The sequence below is a fragment of the Periplaneta americana genome, chromosome 16 (genome assembly GCF_040183065.1).
Source record: "Periplaneta americana isolate PAMFEO1 chromosome 16, P.americana_PAMFEO1_priV1, whole genome shotgun sequence".
In the NCBI taxonomy this organism is placed as follows: domain Eukaryota; kingdom Metazoa; phylum Arthropoda; class Insecta; order Blattodea; family Blattidae; genus Periplaneta; species Periplaneta americana.
The window spans coordinates 130751047-130773678 of NC_091132.1; the positions used below are offsets into that span (position 1 = coordinate 130751047).

Below are 22632 nucleotides of genomic sequence, written 5' to 3' on the forward strand. Positions count from 1 at the left end.
TACTGAAACAGTCATAGCAAAGGAAGAAACCCAAGTTTTTTAAAGAGTAGTTTACAGTGAGTTTTAGGTGAAACTTGACAAAAGAAATTCTCATTGAACTTTTTTGAAAGGTAAATATTTTTATTTCAAGCTGAACAGGTTCTGCTTAGATGTGTCCTTCTTTAATATTGATCTTGGAGCATCATTGTCGCAATTGTTGTGCGTTTTACATTACATCTTGATACTTCTGTTTTTGCTTAGATAAGATCGTTTTAAACAAAGACATTTTAAAATGCTAATGACCATTAGGTTTTACTTCTTAAACTGCGAATACCAATTGTGGGCAGACACATCTGATCCAAGCATTTTTGCTGTTTCGAAATCCTTAAAAATAGTCATATTCTAGTTAGTTATCTCAAATTGTCTTCTTCTAATAAAGTCGTATGTAATTCCAAAACGCTGTCGGATCAAATGAAAGAATATCTTATTGAAAGGAATGCAAATTCCACCTTCTTTACTCCGTTCGGTGCTTCTTTAATACATTTAATACACTTCATGATTATACCAATCACAATAGAATTTTATTCTGTCCAGGACAGTCGTCTGAACAGAGCTAAACTCAATAAAAAAATATCATATTTCATTTTTGAATTCCTCAGTATATCAAGTACACTTAAAATTATTTTATTGGAGTCTTTACGTCTCCTATTTTTCTGCCGGGCATGGATGATAACTACTGTATGTTCTATTCTGTGGAACTTTTGAGTGCTCACGAATATACAGTAAAGTTATAATTGTATAGTTGCCTACTATAATATTATACAGTTTGGCCGTGTGCACGTGGGATGACCATCCTTTCTTAACAGTCATAAAAAGGCTAAAGAACTCTGTTACTTTCCGAATAAGGCGTTTGTAAAACCCATTGGATTTTATCTTTGAGACTGTATCATCTTGCTGAATTAGATTGTGTAGTTGAAGGAATGTCGAACATGCTTTGGTAGCCGATTAGATCTACTTAAGCCTGACACTGAAATTACAGGGAAATACTGGTATTTCATTTTGAATACTACGTCCACAACATGTATTTCATTGTACGTACTCAATACTGGATTTCCTTTTAGTCCCAAATCTAGAGTTAAGGTTGTCTTCTTCTCTGCATTTCTTAAATCATACCTGTACAAACAGCGCTCAACGAGCGCGCGCGCTCCTTCGGAGCGGTAGAGTCGTGTTTACCGCTCGCCGAAACGGAGAGGAAGATGCGTCAGAATGACATAGACTTGCTCGAGGTAGAGGGGAGAGAAACGACCACTCAGTTATCTAGTGGAATGTAGTGTGTAGGCCTATTCTCAGAAACTGTTTCACGTTACTTACCTACTGCTTACCTACATTTAACGATTTACAGCTCGAACTTATTGATCTTAAATGTGACCTAAGAGCTAAAGATCGTTTGAATAATACTAATAGCCTGGTTTACAAGACTAAACATTAGCAATAATAACCACGACAACACAGGCTGGCTGTGAAAATGATTGCAATGTTTGGCTCAACATTTATATTTGTGAGCAACTGTTTTCTATAATCAACTTTAATAAAGGCAGACATCGAACATCATTCTGTAACTGATGTTTCATTATGATCAGTAGGCTACTGTTTCTTTCAGCTGCCTACAGCGTAAAACCTCGTTTTGATGCACTGATGAATAAAAATATAACAAAATGATATTGTAGATTTAAGTACCTATAGAATTTATATTATTTCTGTAAAATAAATATTTCTTTATTATTTTAATAATAGTCCAAGATAGTTTTGCAAACACTGAACGGGAATTCATTTCATAAACACTCGTAATAGTACTTCCTTTTGTGTATATTTTGTACGAGATCACCCCTTCTTCCAGTCCACCCTTATACAGAGCGCAGCTAATATCTGCATTCCGCTCATGAGCTGTGAGCCGGCTCGGAGAGTGCAAACCTTGTGCAGGCCTGTCTTAAACGAATCTCTAGTTGGAAGGTGTATTCGCCACAGATTTTGCACATAATAGCGTGACATTCCCTAGGAATGTTTGGTATATATCTGATTACATCCATCCAAGGTCTTCACAAAACAGATATTAGCATGTATCTTACGAGACATGCCTGAAACCTTCACTCTTGATATTCTCTGCGGTTTTCTTTGAGAACCGTACTTGAGAATGAAGGAGTCCTGAGCTACTGCCTCTGAGTTATCATAAAAAGGCTTGTTGAAAGCGTCTGACATCTTGTGGTTTAGTCTTCTACACTGGAAGTTTTTAATCATGTGCATAGTTTCGCTTCGACTTGTACCTGCTACAAAAACAGTTCAAATGGCTGATATTATTCTGATACGTCTAACTAAGAAACCTATTCAAAACATTTCTTGAAATACCATGATGTGTAAGATTCAGCGGATTTTGGCTAACATAATTAAGTGAGAAAACTTATCCATTCTTCTTTCATTCACAAACCCATCCTTCTTTCTACAACGAAATCTTCGTTGTGTCTTTTTCTATTCGCATTTGCTACAAATATAATGAAGATCAGTCTCAAAACAAAGTAGAAAAGTGGATCTTCTCACAGCCAAACGAAACAAGTAATCAGATGATCACAGCTGGCATAGACCTATTAGCGGCAGTCTGAAACAATACTCTCAGTAAAAACGAACTAAATTTCAGTCCTAAAACGCACCACAAAAACATCTAAAACACGAAAATAAAGCACTTTAGTAACTTACTTCCTTACTGGCTTTTAAGGAACCCGGAGGTTCATTGCCGCTCTCACATAAGCCCGCCATTGGTCCCTATCCTGAGCAAGATTAATCCAGTCTCTACCATCATATCCTACCTCCCTCAAATCCATTTTAATATTATTTTCCCATCTACGTCTCGGCCTCTCCAAAGATCTTTTTCCCTCCAGCCTCCCAACTAACACTCTATATGCATTTATGGATTCTCCCATACGTGCTACATGCCCTGCCCATCTCAAACGACTGGATTTAATGTTCCTAATTATGTCAGGTGAAGAATACAATGCGTGCAGTTCTGTGTCGTGTAAATTTCTCCATTCTCCTGTAACTTCATCCCTCTTAGCCCCAAATATTTTCCTAAGCACGCATGTTAAATATACATGTAAGAAGGCATTCTCTATTCTCCATTCACTAAAAAGATTGTATCATTATCCATCTAAATTAAAACAGACGCTGGTACAGACACTCATTCTACCTCACTTCGATTATTGCGACGTTTTGTTCAGTGATCTCAGGATTGATTCCGCTCAGAAACTACAGCGTGTTCATAACGCGTGCGTCCGCTTCATTTGTAATGTTCGATACTATGATCATATCTCACCTTCTTTCAAGAAGTTATCATGGCTTAGGTTACATGAGAGGAGAAATCTGCACTCACTTTCTCTCTTATATCGAATTATGCACTCTTCATTCCCGTATTATTTATTCGCTCGATTTCATACTCTCTCTCGCTATTATAATATTAATACTCGATCACAACGCGATAACACGCTAGAAATTCCACTTCACGCATCGTCTCTGTATTCCTCATCCTTCACTGTTGCTACCTCTCGTCACTGGAACTCTCTGCCGCCTGAAGTCAAGGGCTGCCGAACATTGAATTCTTTCAAATCCAAGTTAGAAAATTATCTTATGACGAGTTGCCAAACTAACTTACTATTATGACAAGTGTTGTATTGCATGTTTCCACGTATTCACATTTTTTTATGTTCTAATGATATTCAACTTATTTTATATTTTTGTTTTCATATTTTCCGATAATGTTATATCGCTAATGTGATAAGTTGAGCTATATATAATCTTAATTTTTCTTATTGTGTGTACTTAGAAATATTGTATTCACTGTATACTTTGTACTGCACTATTTTATTACTACTATTAGTATTATTATTATTATTATTATTATTATTATTATAATTATTACTATTCTTATTTATTATTATTATTATTTATTATTATTATTATTATTATTATTATTATTATTATTATTATTATTATTATTATTATTATGAATAATTGTCTTTTTTTTTGTATGCCTCATTTATTTTGACCTGCTGTTCACATATTATTATGCTTTTTTCTTTCTTTCTGTATGTTATATATTATGTCTGATTTCTTCTTATTTGTTGTTTTTATTTTTTATTATTATTATTATTATCTTATTCAGTTTTGTGTGTAAAATTGTAGTGTAATTTGTAAATTTGTAGTGTTTTTGTAACGCAGTCTTTACTCCTGGTTGAGTGTTAGAGAAGGCCGTATGGCCTTAACTCTGCCAGGTTAAATAAATCATTATTATTATTATTATTATTATTATTATTATTCTCAAACACCCTTAACCTATGTTCCTCCCTCAAAGTGAAAGTCCAAGTTTCACAACCATAAAGAACAAACGGTAATATAAATGTTTTATAAATTCTAACTTTCACATTTTTTGACAGCAGACTGGATGATAAAAGCTTCTCAACCGAATAACAGGCATTCCCCATATTTATTCTGTGTTTAATTTCCTACCGAGTATCATTTATATTTGTTACTGTCCAAAATATTTGAATTTCTCCACCTCTTCGAAGGATAAATCTCCAGTTTTTATATTTCCATTTCATACACTATTCTGGTCACGAGACATAATCATATACTTTGTCTTTTCGGGATTTACTTCCAAACCTATCTCTTTACTAGCTTCAAGTAAAATTCCCGTATTTTCCCTAATCGTTTGTGGATTTTCTCCTAACACATTCACGTCATCAGCATAGACAAGCAGCTAATGTAACCCGTTCAATTCCAAACCCTGTTTGTTATCCTGGACTTTCCTAATGGCATACTCTAGAGCAAAGTTAAAAAGTAAATATTGTAGTGCATTTCCTTTCTTTAGCCCACAGTGAAGTAGTTACTATTAATAAATCCGTGGTGTTCAGGATTCAGGATAATTTGGAAAACATAATATAGTATGCTATAAAATTGAAGATTTTGAACATAATTTTACACGAAGAAAAGTTTTGTTGCAGAGACTGTCCAAAATTAGGACAGTTTAGAGAAAGCCTCACATTTTAGCACTCAATATATGCAAGAATAGATTAACTCTGAAGCATTTTCTGGTCATTTCTAGTTAAATGAATTTCAACAGAATTAGAATTAAGAGCAAACTCACGTGTAATTTGTTATCAATTTTGGATGTAAGAGTTCGAAGTACACCTGCATACACGTGTGAGGGTGAATAATCGTCTTTTCTCGGTATCTTAATCTATGTGACTAAATAATTGAAAGTAAAGAGAGAATATCTTTCGTACACTTAATATAATTTATTTAAATTTTACGTAATACCAACTCACACGCGAAAGAAATATGGAATGGAAATACTGCTGTAGGTTAGAAATAGTGAAGTTTTTTTCAGCCATAAACACTCTTCCACTTTTAGTAGAAGTCACTTTCTCTAGGAATATATCACATGCAAACACTCTCTCCTGGTGCTAGGCACATGTTAAAACTGAATGTGAAAGCATGCAACATTGGCCATGCATACGGTTTCGGTTTTATATGGCTTCCAAAATCTGGAGTGTTTTATATTTATAGCCCACGTTCTGTCATGTATTCAACACAGACCGTTCTTGTGCAGAACAATGGCGTGACATTATAACCAAATAGGTTATGTACTTTTTTGCACAGTCATAACATGAAATATCTGAATTGTAAATTCTGGATAGTATCTGAACCAGGTGTTTATAATTAAATTAAAATTAAAAGATTAAAGTAAGGTAGTTTTCATTGAAATAGAAACAAGAAGAAGTGTTCATGCTGCAATATCAAGCAATATCATAAACTAAAATACAGTGAAACTTCCCTTAACGGACACTTCCCAATAGCGGACTCCTCTCAATAGCGGAAAATTTAAAATTCCCCTGCAAAATAACATTGGCTTTTACGATAAAATTCTTCTAAATAGCGGACATTCTCAATAACGAACGCGGACACTGAAATGTATCTCCCAACAACAATTAAAACTTCAAAATAACGGACAGCGTTGAAGAAAAAAAAAAAAGAAAAAGACGGTTGTATTAATTAAACGGAATTCTAACGGAATTCTTTGCAATTATCATTATCTTGCATTTGAACGTTCTTGTACTATATTGAAGCTAAGCAGTACATTAAAAATGTCACAAAAACGTAAACGTTTGTCACTAAAAGAGGAAGTGGATATTGTAAAGCATTGTGAGAAGGAAAAATTAAGTGTTCGTGAGTGAGCTGGCCACAAAGTTTAATGTGGGAAAAACTCAGGTTAGTGAAATTTTGAAAAACAAAAATGCTATTTTAAAATCATACACTGAGAATGAAATTCTAGATTTCTTTGTGTGAGGTGACGTGGTACAGTGACTGATGTTTATTTCATTTACAATACATTTACTGGTACGATTTCTCTCTGGATGAATACTGTAAACAAGCTCACTGTCTACTGTACTGTAGGCTACTGTAAAATATAATGCTGAAATGTATGAGAAATTTTAATGTACTGCATACATACTAACGATTTTCTAAATAGCGGACACTTCTCAATGACGGACATTTAATCTTTCCCCGGCGATGTCCGCTATTGGGAAGTTTCACTGTAATACGATTTAGGAAATACAATAATCGTGGCAATTCAGTGAACATGCGTACAAATACAAATTGTAATAAAATTAAAATTGAAATATTAAAGCAATTTAGATTTTTTTTTAATCGTTATGAAAGCAAGACTTTTCTTCCATCAACAACAAGAAATCACCTAAACCAAAAATGTATGTTATAAGCAGGGAACGGATTTATATGGACTAAAAATATATGAAATATGTAAATATATATGTAGTTATTTTTACCAAAATATGGAATTAAATATGGATTTTTACCAAAATATGGAATTAAATATGGACTTAAAATTATAAAAAAATGACTATGTACGTTAAATATTGGTACATTTTAATCAAACTAAACAAAAAATATAATGGACGTACCTTATCTTCCAATGTAGTTTCAACAAAACACAATTTTTATTGTCTGTTACCATAACAATAGGTTACAAACATTTCTTTCAAGTGCTGAAAAGTGAATCTTCTTCTATTGTCTCTGAGGATAGATTTATACTGACTAAAAGAGCGTTCGACGTCACAAGAAGTAACTGGTACATAATTCAATTTCACAATGTCTGCTGGGGATAAGTCCAAGTTAATCTTCACTGTTGATTCACCACTCATCACAGCAACAACCTTTTGTAGTTCTTCATATCCAGGGTTTTTTGAAAGTACAGTGTCCACCTTAGCTCTTACTGCATCTGCAACTTTACCTCTACCACGATTCAGTTGTTCCACAGTACTATTTATAATTTCAAAACTTTCAGATAGTGAAAGGTGCCTATTTTGGAGACTTTTGAGCGTTTTTATGATGCATGAAAATGTATGCTGAATGTGAGCTAAGTCATTCTTCACACTTATGTCACAGGTAACTGTTTTCGCAGTATCAATTGAGTCTGCATCTTCAGAGTCCAATGCAAGGAGAACATTGTTAATAGAGTCTATATGTTCGGCATAATATTCAACTGCTTCTAGCCATGTACCCCATCTAGTTAAAATTGGCTTTGGTGGCAATGGAATTTCAGGGTACATTTCTTTCAACACGTTAACTCTACTGGGAGCTTTGAGAAATACTTTTTTCACTGATGAAATCAACAAATCTACTTTAGGGAAATTGTCTCTGACCACTTCTGCCACACGATGAAATGCATGCGCCACACAAGTAAAATGAGTCAATTTAGGATATACAACAGATAATGCTTGTCCAGCTTTGACCATATAAGGGGCAGCATCGCTAATAAAGAATAACACATTATCGTACATAATACCCTTTGGCCACAGGATACCCATAGCTTCGTTGAACAGTTTAACTATAGTTTTGTTATTGCACTTTTCTAGAACATCACAATGTAAAAGAATTCGTTCAGAATATTGTTCACTTAACAAACCGATAACTACATTACCAACAAGTCTACCTTCTTTGTCGGGAGTCTCATCAATGGAAACCCAAATTGAACTATCTTTAATTTCATCTCTTATCTTCTGTATTGTCTCATCGTAGATGGATGGAGCATACGTCTTCCTAAGTGTTGACTCATCCGGGATTGTATGTTGAGTATATTTTTCAAGGAATTCCCTGAAGACCTTATTCTTTAGTTTGTAGAGAGGAATATCAGCAGAGATGAGAGAACGGCACAGGTCGATGTTAAACTCAGATCTTACATTCGATGTTGTTGGTTGTGTTAAAAACAATTGTCTCTGCTTGGAATTTAGTTGTTTGTTGGCCTGATGTTTACTAGTTGTAATGTGTTGTTGCACCAGGAACTTTTGTGTAGATGATACTGCACACTGACACAAATTACAAAATAATATTTTATTGTCAGTTGATAAACCATCTTCTTTAAATTCTGAAATGTAACTTGTTAGTTTTGATTTTAAATTGACTGAATGACGTACTTTTGGCATATTTACCGTCTTTATAGTATGATTTACAAAACTGAACCTATGTGTACTCTGACTGGCATTTAACTGTTGAGCTGCACAACTGAAGTCTGTTAAAAATTTTAAATTAAATTAATACAGTTTTGTAACTTACTTTCCCATTGTTGATAGGACTGCTAATTTTCAAATAACTCTGATGTTAAAGGGATTACTGAACATGTGTTTAAATCTCTATTGTTGAAATGTATTTTTAAAAGTTAATGGAATTTTGTTTTGTTTTATTGTTAAACCTAATATAATATGGACTGTTTTATATGAAATATGGAAAATATATGGAAATTAACGAAAATATGTACTAAACTCTAAAATATGGAAAAATATGGAAAATAAAAGTAGGATTTTTCAACCCTACACATTGTGAAACATGAAGATAATGCAAAATATAAATTATATTTGCTTTATAAGTAAATATGTATTTACATATAAATCCTTTCCCTGGTTATAAGAAATAAAAATAAATATAGATTAAAAAGGAACATGTATAAAAAATAACAATGGTCTGATTCTGTCAGAAGAATATGAAATGCGGAAGGAACGCACTTGATACTAAGATACGATGAAGATCACTTGGATATTGTTGTGAACGTGTGAAGGAACACATTACAAAATAAAAATATAAAGTATTTATTTGTAAAATATATTATCATCAGAGACCGGAACTTTGGCAGAATGCCTTTTTAAATCTATCTTCATTTTGAAAGGAAATCTGTAAGGTTTATACCTTTGTGATTGAAACGTCACAGTTTTATGTTGCCCTTTTCTGCGTTTTTTTGCCTAATTTACAAAACAAATGCTTTTTTGCCTTTATTTGATTATTTAACTATTACCTATTAATTTATTATTAAAATTGCCTACAGGTATATTTTAATTTATTTCTATAACCGCTACAATGAAAGTGACTTCACCGAATGTATATTATTGTTTTTCAGTCAGTTCATATTCTCTTTGCTACAATGAGTGCTACCGAGCAAAAATGTATAACAGTAAGCCTTTTAATTATCGCTTGTGTTTATTTGACAAGGCAACAATGAGTGCGGGTCTAACGTTATTTTTAACGGTTATTTTTGTTTCAGTTTTCATTGCGACGTTGTTGTAGCTTAGCTAAATATTTCATATCGCAACATATCAGTACAACCGAACACAAAAATGCACTTTCCAAGGCTACTGGGAAGAAGATTTCCTTGCTTCCAACAATCATTTGTAACAACGATTCGAAAATCTCAATTTGCATTAGACTTACTGTATGTAAAGCTTTTCTTGCTGCCGAAATCCCTTTGTGGAAAGTGCAAGGTTGTAGGTCTAGTGCAAGGTTTTTGTAATTGCCTTTTATTGAGTACTTTAGCTATTTATAATGCCTTTTTGTCTGCTATTTTAGCTATTTATGATGCCTTTTTGCCTGGCTATTTTAATGTTTCACAATGCTTAAACTTCCGGTCTCTGATTATCATATTATTAAAACTCGAAAAATAATCGGAATATCCTGAAAGCAGTAGCTTAAGAAATGGGATAATATGGTCTATACAATTAAATGAAAGGAAACACTGGCCAGCTATTTTTTAAGTTTGCGTTATCTGTAACGATTTCAAATTCAACCAAAAAATTAGTTAAGTAATTCATTGTTAATAACATTACCAGTTATATTATATAACTTTAGACAGAAGAGATTTATCCAATCAAAACGAACTTTAAGTAAAATTTGCATTTTTAATGGAAGAAATAAACTAAAATTTATTTAGGATTTAATTCAGAGGAGGAGACTAGCTACAAATCCTAATATGTAGAATATCCCATTATCCATTACCCATTACTTACCCATCAGAGTTCTAGAAATGTTTATTTGGCCATTATTCAGTCTATCATTCAATATGGTATAATTGTTTGGGGTGGAAGTACAAAAATTAATCTTAGTCCGTTAAATTTACTACAAAAACGAATAATTAGAATTTGTTTGAAGAAACGTTTCGATTATCCAACTAAATTAATTTATTCTGAATTCAATGTATTTAATATTGAACAAATTTATAAGTATACGCTGTTAAAATTTTATCATAAAAATCGTAATAAGTTTATATTACAGACACATAATTATGACACAAGACGAAATATTAATTCAACATTAGTAGAACCTAAATGTCTCATATCTGCTGGTCTAAAGCATAGCATTAATTTTGGCTCTCGGTTGACAATGCTTTAGCTAAATTAAACCCAGAACTTCAAACATGTAACCCACTAACATATAACAAGAAAATTAGAAACGTGTTAATATCTTCAATTTGATTAAATAAATTTATAGCCTATGTGTATGAATTAATCAACCTATATTATATTTGTATTCTATAATTTTGGGCAGAACACTGAATGATTGAAAAGTTATCTTATATCAGTATCCCATCTGTGTAGGCTAATATTCGCACTGATTTATAAAAAACTCCTCCTAAATAATGACGAAAATTATAGTCTAATTACTAATTACTAACAAACTCAGAAATAATAATTAATTTCTTCAGTGCATAGTAGAGACCGATTATTTAGTCCTGACAGCTCAGCGACGCAAAAGAGGGGAAGTAATAGGAGTAGTGGGGAGAGTTCCGGAGTAGAGATAAGAGCGAGCGGTCGGTAAAGGTATGCAGTACAGCTTAACTGTACTGGAAACAGAACGCTATACCGCATGCATGACATCCGATCGCTGTGACTGCAGGCGACAGACTAACCTGAACACCCCTTGGCGTAACTTAATGGACTCGCCAGACCCGGGCGCACATTTCCGGCGACTGTCAGGACTAAATAATCGTACTGTACACCCCAAAAATTCATTGAGCTGAACGTTACTTCCATAATTTATATAGGCCTATTTAATTTCATTTTCATCTTTTTAAAAGTTAATTCTGCTTATAATAATAACTAATGATATCAATATTGTACTGGTTTTGTCCTTCATGTGTAGTTATAATAGTTAACACTATTTGGTTCTGGTCTTGTGTAAATAAATCTTTTCAATTCTATTTTTTTTTTTACGAAACCGACGAAAATACGTTTACAATGTAAATTAATCAAGTATCTTATGTAACGATAGTTTGTCATAATCTCCATGTTAAATATTTATATTTTATTCTACTTGCGAAATAAAAACAGTCTTATCACGAGAGAATTTAATTTCCTTTGGGCAAATTAACTCGCAATATCCGCTTGTGGACTTATAGACAATGTGTGTACTGCTTGTGATTTTTTCAGCATTGCAGTACTTCTAGATTTTAATTTGTACACTGAGAAATGAAAAAAGGCCTGAACATAAAGTGTTTTTTTTTGTAGGTTATTTTACGAAGCTTTATCAAAATCTTAGGTTATTTAGCGTCTGAATGAGATGAAGGTGATAATGTCGGTGAAATGAGTCCGGGGTCCAACACCGAAAGTTACCCAGCATTTACTCATATTAGGTTGAGAGGAAACCCCGGAAAAACCTCAACCAGGTAACTTGCCCCGACGGGGAATCGAACCCGGGCCACCTGATTTCGCGGCCAGACGAGCTAACCGTTACTCCACAGGTGTGGACTAAAAAATGATCTGCATAAGGTAGTTTCAAGTTATCATGGACTCGATAAACACGCATTTCGTCATATTTCAAATTAAACTTCTAGCAACATCGCATTTCATCCTCAGATACTCGTATTTCGTACATTAAGAAAACAAAAAGAAAGATGGAAGAGAGCGTGAAGATGGGTAAAGAGAGCGCCTGCATTGTGCTATCTACTTTAATTGCGAGCGCGGTACAAGCGATCGGCTTTTATCTAGCTGACCTAGTGGGACTCGGCAGTTCGCGCCACAAGTCCTAGGATGTGACCTCAAGTCGGCTCTGGGCTACATGCAACGCGGTACAATAGCTCGTGTTATTATGTAAACAAGGTAATATTCTGCATTTACGAATGACTAAACTTACATAAAGTATTATAGGCCTACATTACATTCTTTCAGCAGTGTCCTAATTACTAAATAATACTAAATTTGTATGTAATAGGACTTATAACTAATAACGCAGAATGGTAATTGAAAATATTTAGAGTTTCGTATATTAATGTATAATATTGTTAAAAATTTAGCGAATATTATAAATACACATAATGATATGTAAGCATGTGTAATTATTAGACAGTGGATGCGGGATGACATCGTTGATTATAGGTGCACATTTACTATATCTTACATTTTTTTTTCCATTCAGACCATTGCATTGGCTCAACAGGTTTTAAACGTAAACAGACGACGTCAACATGCTATGTATCTGCGTACAGTCAGAAGGAAAAGAAAAATAACGTACTGTAGCACATACCTTGCAAGGTTCAGTCCTCGTCATCATTGATGCAATTACCAGCGTTGCAGTAAACGACTATATATTCTCGTAAGTTGTCGAAGCTGAATCGTCTTCGCCTACCGCTTAAACAGTTTTTGTATCCAGAGGAATTTCTGAAGAAAAACTATAAAATGGGGATCACTCAATTTCATTAGAGAAATATTTGCACTGATCACCATGTTGCACATGTCGTTTAGACCCGCACAACTAAATGATGATGATGATGATGATGATTCCTCAGATTTCATTTCAACGCATTTCCTGTGCCATGTACTGTTGAAATGTTTCTCTATAGCCTGAGTTGTTCTGGTTTTTATTTCAATTTTACATACATTACACACGATATTGTGTTCGTTAACACATAAAATGTCACTCTCATACTTCTTAATTGCATTTCGTATCTCTAAGCGAATTTAACGTTTTGACTTCGACATTATGAATGGATCAGCAGTACGCTATTCAACTCGTACTAAATACTTGAGCAGGTTAACACAACTGCACACATTGCGTTGCAATGTGGACCGGGTTCCTTCGTTATGTACGCTGGTGTACTCGCCAGGTACACAAAAGACGGACGACGCGGCACGTGCCGTATACTCCGATACGAAACAACTTCACTTTTCCTTAAGTCATCCCGCATCCATTGTCTAGTAATTATACCGAATACATAGAAATGTACGGAAACACAGACAGAAATGTATACATTAACATAATTTTAAATATATAACAATGGTCAACGTAAAGTGTTACAAGTTAGTTTCTCTTAAATGGATCAATAAAAATTACATGATGATTTTTCGAAATCTCAACAGAGAAACCTTTCAGATTGCGTCATGGATGTCATTCCATTGGGATCCACTCATGGGGCACGGGGAGCAGCTCCGATATTTTGAATGGAACGCTTGAAATATTTTTAGGTATCCTGGTTGTCCTCAACAAACCGGCCCCTTTTTGTTCGAAACATTTTTAAGCGAGGTATTTAGAAGTTACAGCTTATCTGAAAATAATACAGCCCTCCAAAAAAACTCCAACTGTGACCTTGTCCGCCTGCGTCACAATCTGTTCGCTTAAATGATATAAGTCCTTTCATCTCATTTTTTGTGTGGGATAAGTAAATTAATAGTCATATCTACAGCACGTAACACGAAAGATAATTTGAATGAACGGATACGTGGATAGTGTGGCATTATTACTAAGAACTTTTGAATGTTAATGAAGATTATTTTTAGCACTTCATAAATTGGTTTAAATAATAGCTTAAAATAATTCTTATTTTTGAAAAAATCGCACTCAGTGCTTGTTCTAAGAGGAATAGCTTCCACCCACTTCCTTAAAATTCAACTTTACTTTAATAATTACCGATGTTTTGGCATAATGGTAAATAAATGTTACAAAACGAAGTAAATAACTATAGAAGGATTACTAGAATTATTTAGGAAGTAAAGAAATGCTGTACATAATGCAGAAGCACGAATAAAGAAGTGAAGACATGTGGATGAATGTGAATTACTAAGAGAGGAAGTTAAGAAATATGCTAGAAAGTGTAGAAGGACTGGAGTAAGTAAAGAACTACGGAAAAACAGTGAATAAATACTCCAAAACCACGTCACTACTAGCGTAAATTAAGGATTCCTATGAGGTATACAACTCTACTCAAACTCAAGATGTCATTAAAGTACTCCCTATAGTAAACTTGTACGCTATTCTCTGAATACGCACCCCATCTGCGCTCTTTAATCATCACCATCGTCATCGTCGTCGTGTCATCGTCGTCATCATCGTACTTGTCATAGTCACTGTCATCGTCATCATCAACTTCAAACGAAAATATTTGAACTATTGAACAGCCTAGCATTAGCAAAATTCTTTTACTAAAACATGAAAGAGAACATTAACATTAGAATTAATTAAAAAGCAAATATAACCGACGTTGCACTTTCACCCAAAACAATTATTCTTCGACACTTTGGGGAGAAATTTAAAGATATTAGACATGGAAACAAATTATAATATTTTATTAAAGGCAGCAAGAAGAAATTTCGAATGTTCGTAATTAATAATAATAATAATAATAATAATAATAATAATAATAATACCTACTTATCTATAGCTTTTAAGGAACCCGCAGGTTCATTGCCGCCCTCACATAAGCCCGTCATTGGTCCCTATCCTGAGCAAGATTAATTCAGTCTCTATCATCATATCCAACCTCCCTCAAATCTATTTTAATATTATCTCCCCATCTACGTCTCGGCTTACCCAAAGGTCTTTTTCCCTCTGGCTTCCCAAATACCACTCTATATGCATTTCTGGATTCGCCCATACGTGCTACATGCCCTGCTCATCTTATACGTCTGGATTTAATGTTCCTAATTATGTCAGGTGAAAAATACAATGCTTGCAGTTCTGCGTTGTGTAACTTTCTCCATTCTCCTGTAACTTCGTCCCTCTTAGTTCCAAATATTTTTCTAAGAACCGTATTCTCGAAGACGTTTAATCTCTGTTCCTCTCTTACAGTGAGAATCCAAGTTTCTCAACCATACACAACAACCAATAATATAACTGTTCTATAAATTCTAACATTCAGATTTTTTGACAGCAGACTAGATGACAAAAGCTTCTCAGCCGAATAATAACACGCATTTACCATATTTATTTTGCATTTAATTTCCTCCTGAGTGTCATTTATATTTGTTACTGTTGCTCCAAGAATTTTTCCACCTCTTCGAAGTATAAATCTCCAATTTTTATATTTCCATTTCGTACAATATTCTGGTCACGGGACATAACCATATACTTCGTCTTTTCTGGGTAGTACCTGTTAGCACATCTGACCACGAAATGAGCGGTGGACAAACGATGTTTTTTTGACCAAGTTTAATCAATATCTATTTGGATGTATAAATCTGAAGGAAAAATTGTTCATGAATGACAATGCCTTTAAGCATCATTCACACTCAGTTCTGCACATATGCGGATGATCAGACGGTATTTTCACAAGAACTTAAGGATCTGGAGTAAATGGTAATAATGAAATGAATATAATAATTCAATAAACAAAGCATTTATTTATTTTGGGTATTCCACTGTGTTCTGGAACTTCACATTTCCAACGCTTCGGAAATACGTATAGGTTGCATCATCATGGCTGATAGGTGTAACTATAGTGATCGCCTAGTCTGCTGGACTCGTTACACCTGACTATTGACCTCAACTCAATTGTTACAAATTTAGTTAAATTTTGGTTCTACCACGCTGGTAATCCGGGTTCTAGTCCTGGTGAATTCAAGTTGAATTGCTGGTGGATTTTCGCGGGATATTTCCATTTTCCCCACTTAAATTCCACCATTCCTCCATTAAACATAATCGTAATGCGGTTCTATATAGATTGCCTTCCCTTGTGAATTAAGAGTAACACCTACGGCGGCAAAAAATTATAGCTAATTATAGCTTCAGTGCGTCCCTTATAGTTAGGAACGCTTGGGTGAATGGATAAAAATATCTTCATTCTATTCAAGATTCATATGCCTGTTTATTCTATTCCCGTCCGGTTATAACAGTAATGTCGTTAATAAATAAACACTATTTCCTTTTCGGCCACGTAATATCATTATGGAATTTTTTTATTTGTCTGAGAAGTATAAGTGCATTATAAGAATGTAAGTTTTAATTTTAATACTCATTTTTCACAAGCTCGCTTTTGTATTCAGTAGGAATATTTTCTCAACTTATTTTTACAGAAAAGTGAAATTTTCAGATATCGGTATGTTTATTTTGAATCCCTACAGGTACTGAAACAATGTTTTCCTAAATCGAATATATCGTAAATACATATTACTGACGATAGTATATTGAGAAATGATATGGTCAAAATTCTTACAGTGATCATCGATTCAATATGACAATATTGACTTTTATTTATTATCATTCTGAAGATAGCGTATTAAAAATTTTGAAAATATTTGCATGGAAAATGTTTGTAAGGAAATAAATTAACAAAGCAACTACTATTACATCATAGGCAAAACATATGGGCCCATGTGTTGCAAAAACGTCAGCTCTATAGTTTGAGTAGATTTCGAGAAAATAATTTAATAGTCTGATGACAGGAAGTTGAGCACAAATATCACCTTAAAAGCATAATGCGATAAGAGTTTTGTTATGCAATATTAGTTACAGTTAATACACATACCAGTACCTCGGTAACTTTGCTTTGTAGTATAATATTGTTTTGATTAGTTTATTGATTACTTTTATAAGGCTAAAGATACCATCAATATCAATTCCAACTTATCATGTCATACTCAGTCTGTTTCTTTGGGATATCACTTTCTTTATGAATGATGTGTTTCATTGACTTAGTACAGTATAGTTGTACTACTGTGGAATTTATGTGAATATTCCTTCTTAACTCTTTATTATGTTATTAACGTTTAAAACACAAGTGCAATATTAAGAAATTGGTGCTAGTAGGCTACTTTTGTTTTACAGAAATTATCAAACAGGAAAAACCCATACAAAAATTACGACATAAAATTTCACGTTCCGTTTGAAGTTTGTACACCACTGTTTTCTTAGTTCAAACGGCTGCTTATTCATATCCATAATCCTTCCTCATTCCATACCTAGCGCTTAATGCCCGCGCACGACGTCAAGGTCAGAAAAATGTGCTTGCTTTGACATCACTGGCTTAGACGAATTACTTTTAGCAAAAGGGACAGATCCGGCTAATCAGGCTTTTTATGAATAACTGTACAGGAAAGACGAATGCTTTTGAATTAAAACATGACGAAAATATTACTGCAATTCATATTAACCACAGAACACATAGCTGCCACCAACACACAAATCTCAACCATAGCACAATGCAAGTTCCTCAGTCGACTCCTACTCCATGGTACACGTCACTGCTTCGGAAAATAGTAATTAGACTTCCAACTGATTGATTCATTCATTAATGATTGCGTTAATTATGCATCTAGGCGAGAGAGAGTGACCCAAGGATCAAACGGGAGGAGGAGAAAGAGGAGGAGGTAGCTGTGACGAGGGCCTCAGCTGGGATGGATGACGAGCTCTACTGTGTAAACAACAGAGCAATGATTGGTTCTCGCCGGCGATCTCAAGGGTTGGGGTCCCCATCAATAACAACACGTAGCGAGTGTTTACCGGCTGCCACTGTAGAGGTCAGGCCAGTGCCCTGGAGATTGTTCTCCCCCGGGTTAACGGGAAGAAGACTCGATTTCAACACTGGCGATAGCAAAAAGGTTGTTAATTACTCCCAAAAGAGAAGTACTAAAACGACAGTAAATTAAATTACAAAACTGACACGTCAACAAGAGAGTTAATTATATTCTCTCTGAGTGAACAGGAAGGGCCGGGTGCTACGATGATGCGGAACTCAAAACTTTCTGGTCAGCCATATTTGACGGAAGGGCAAGGGGCGACATCGAAACCGAATCACTGATTCTAGAGTTACGTGACAAGTAAATATAGATCACGGTAATCTAGGTAATCTCCGTTCTTACACTCTGTATTTTTTTCTTGCTTGGGTTTTAGAAGAAATCTAATAGCACAGTCTACTATATACAGCAGGGATGCGATACCTACTAGTACTTCAGAGCGCGAGCTTTGCAGACCATGACAGATCGCAAGCGAGATTACAATACAGATTTTAATGATAAGTAGAAGGTTCAATTTTTATATAGTGAACATGGCGGTGAAGTACAGTGTTTATTAAGTAATAAATATATACTAAATTATTTGTAAAAAAAAAAAGCCAATCGTCAGTACGAAACACAACGCAACACAGATAAAGACATTATTTTGGAGAAGAGAGAAATTGATTTCAGACAAGAAGTAATGCTGAAAAATAAAGAAAATCCGCCTTTTTTTTTGTTTTTATAATCGTAATTATATTTGAGACTGTTTTAAATGATTTTACCATATAATCATACAGGCCTATGGCCATACATGCGGTGCGTGAGTTGAGACGAATATTTTCTTTGTTTTTTATGCGGGTTTCTCGAATTAAAAATTTTAAGCAGTTTACTGAATGAAAAGCTCCTTGCACAACAGTTATTGTCATATTGGTCTGAAACTTCTCACAAGATCAATTATGTTGACTATTTCGTTTATATGACGTCATCCCGTTTTCGACCAATGAAGTGTAATGAAATTTTGAATTCCAACCAATCACAGTCAGACTTTGCGATAATTTTTGCAGCTAGATTTATCGCAATCAATTTATCGCATGGTCGTTATTTTGTTAAGTCGTTGTCGCCAACTGTTTCCCCGAGAATTGATGATCATGAATACATTAAGATGCAGCTACACGGTTAAACTTTTCTTTCAACTTCAAAGCAATGAATGCAAGATTGATAATTAATATTAATTAATATATTTACGCAGTGAAGACGACGTTCAAAACGGCGCACCGTGTAGACACAAAATCTTCATGCATCTTAATTGAACGTACCTTTTAAACTTGATTCTTTCAATATTCTTCCCAGATTACACGCATACGCGATTGGAATATTGAAGTGTGTAGATGCAGCTTTAGTTCCGTTACACACTACAGCGAGAATGCGTTTGTCGAGCTATAAAAATGCTTTCGTGTAGCACTGATTGTAACGGTCGAAATATGACACACCTGACATTGGTCCTGCTCCCACACGTAACATAACCTATAAGTAGCCTATAAAATTTGTATTTTGTGAATGAAATTAAACAATTAATAGAAAGTCAGATGTTCAAATTTATGTAACATATCAAACCCAATCAACTTGCCTAGTAATAATGAGGTTTTTGATCAAACTGCCTCCCATATGGCGTAATAAAATTCGTGTTTTAATTAGGCCTATCTATACAGAGATGGCTTCACTGTGTAGCAACATGTCTCGCTGTGAATACATAAGCATTGGTATATAGCTGTCCCCACTGTTACTGTTAAATTAAATTATAATTTCAGCAGATAATGAAAATGTATTTATGTTATAATAATAAGAGGAAAGTGCAGTACATGTAATTAACATTGTTAAACCTGTATTTCGCTTTTCGCAATTGGCATTACTGAATAATAACATCGAAATTCTTTATTCCAGTAATCGATATTGATCTACGAGTATTTCAACTTCACAATGTCTGAATAGGTTAAGTATTCGTTAATAAACAATTGTTAACATTTTGTGATGGAATTTTAGGGATATATTATTTACATTTTTATTTTATTCACGAAATAGTCCTAATAAATGCCACTCGAGGTCTGAGTTTTCCCAGATAAATCCACTCGCTCCGCTCGTGGAATTATCGGCAAATCTCAGGCTTCTCGTGACATTACTACTGATAAATAAAACTTAACTTACATTTGTATGAAATATTAATATTAAGTTTCTTCGGGGAATATTCATATTGCATTTAGATTAAATATGCTGTAATGGTAAATTCATAAAGTTAAAAAAATTATTGTCTCTCTCTATTTAGACTGATCCCCAAAGATAATTAATTTTTATTCCCATGTTTATTTTCAAGACTTTGAGCAAATATGAATGAAAATTTTTGAAAACTTTGACGCAAGGGGCCTTTTTAGTGATGTCAATATAACATATATTTAAAAAATATATAATTTCAAAACTATTAGACTTAATGACTGTTTATATAGTTTAAATTTGACAAATTTTGGCCGAAAATTGTGGAAGTTTTAAAAATCATACATATCCCCTTAAATGATTGACTCCAAAAATTAGCAATAGCATTATTTAATCAATTTGTTTTTTCGTGTTACGTGGATCTCACAAATAACTCTAAGAAAACTCATTACATAATCACGACTGGAGAGTAAGGACTACATTTTCACAATCACACAATCAATATACTCTATTTCAATCAATATTGTCGTTATTATTTTTTAAAGAAATACTCAAAAGTACTTAGAGATTACACACGTCGAGCAGGTATATCCTATTAGTTTCTCCTAACCAATGAAGTGAAGTATTTACATAATAAACAATTGCTTTTAACAAGAAAATGGTTTAAAATCCCTTTCCTTTGCGATTTGTTTATATATGTACATGCATATTAAATAACTGAATAATTAGCCCTATTACATAGCCAGAAATTTAGTAACGCAAGTTATTGTAATAAATTGCTGCCTTTATTCGCTGCATATGCATGTACATCCCTGATGTCTACGTTACGACGCTATATAGTGGACGCACTATGCGCTCGTGATCAAAGTCGAGCTCTTCTACCGTGATTGGGAGCTAATATCGTCTCACTCCTGATATACAGTCAAGAAGCTTGAGTTGTGAGGTTGCTAGAAACAATAGACTGTGCCGGTACTATTTCGCATTGTCTGTAATGAGGCGATATTAGCGATCCTAGTGGTGAGCAACTATGTATGGATGCATATTTACTGTGTATTGACCTTCGTGACCGTATATACTAGACTGTGCTAATAGGGCTACTTCAAGAATCTCAAATTATAAACCTCCGCTATTCATAGTTAGGTAATTGAGAAAGAAAGTAGTATAAACAGAGAATAGTAAAATAAGAGCATTCCTATATTGTTTGATAGGGGAAATTATCTGGAAATGTTGAATTCCCTCGTGTACTAAATAAATCGGCCATCGAAATCACATAGTCATATGATAGTACTATTTGAATACAATTAATACAAATTGCGATGGGTTTTGGAACATTGAGGAATTCAGGACAAGAAAACTGTTGATAGATTGGCCGAACAAGGACCAGAAAAATAATTTACAAGGCCTGATCCTCTGTTTAGTTGTCAGGGACTAAATCATCAGGTCACCAAAAAAGAGTAATGGAAAACATTTGGAAGTGCAGGTACATAGTCTTGCTATGGCACTAAGAGTTTGAGTGAATTATGACGGAATAGAACCACAATCTAGTATATAGTCACGATGCTCAATACATAGTAAATATGCATCCATAGATAGTTGCTAACCACTAGGATCGCTAATATCGCCTCATTACAGTAAATGCGAAATAGTACCGGCACAGTCTATTGTTCCTAGCACCCTCACAACTCAAGCTTCGTGACTGTATATACTAGGCTGTGACCGAACCATGATGGACATGGAAACAATAACACTAACGCAGGAGATATAAATACTAGCAAGTAATGAGTTTGTTACATAATACGTTAATAGTGTTTGTTACTTAAAAATAATTTATGTAAGTAAAATAAGCTATTCCAATTGAATATGCATATACATATTCAACATAATCATAATATGAAGAAATAGCGAAACTAAATAGATTTGATCTAAAACAGAAAGTGATATGTTAAATAGTACATAAAAACATGGGTCCATGGGTAGTATGAAATGCAAGGAGTTAATCAATAATTGCAAATAAATAAATTAAAATGTTCCAATAATACTGGATTTTATGACGTGCCATTCATCCGATTTCCTAGTAGATCAGAGATATTTGAATAAAATTAACGTGAATACCTGGTCGACGACTCTATTTAGAATTAACTCAGGTACGTAACATTTACTGGCGACCTAATCAAGTGAAAAGGTTAGAAATTTTAGAGCTAAGAGGTAGATATGAAAGCGAGCTCTATAATTATAAGAAAAAAAATGAAAGCAAGGCGAAGAAGAAATCTTTCAGTACCGGTAACATCTGTCAATATTAATTGTCTTGTTTACATTTTCGAATTGTAAAATTTCTCAATATTGATGGCATTGTATTTTCGAA

At 34.0% G+C, this 22632-nt stretch overlaps 1 protein-coding gene and 1 long non-coding RNA gene across 2 annotated transcripts in view; one reads left to right on the forward strand and one right to left on the reverse strand.

Moving 5' to 3' along the window:
- LOC138691223 (neurotrimin-like) overlaps window positions 1–22632 on the reverse strand; it is a 1545609-nt gene that overhangs the window by 1104009 nt on the left and 418968 nt on the right. The gene's annotated exons all lie outside the window — the stretch shown is intronic.
- LOC138691224 (uncharacterized) overlaps window positions 12380–22632 on the forward strand; it is a 463286-nt gene continuing 453033 nt past the window's right edge. Inside the window, exon 1 of the long non-coding RNA XR_011329771.1 lies at window positions 12380–12461. This is a non-coding gene — a long non-coding RNA (uncharacterized lncRNA). The remainder of the gene's footprint in view (window positions 12462–22632) is intronic.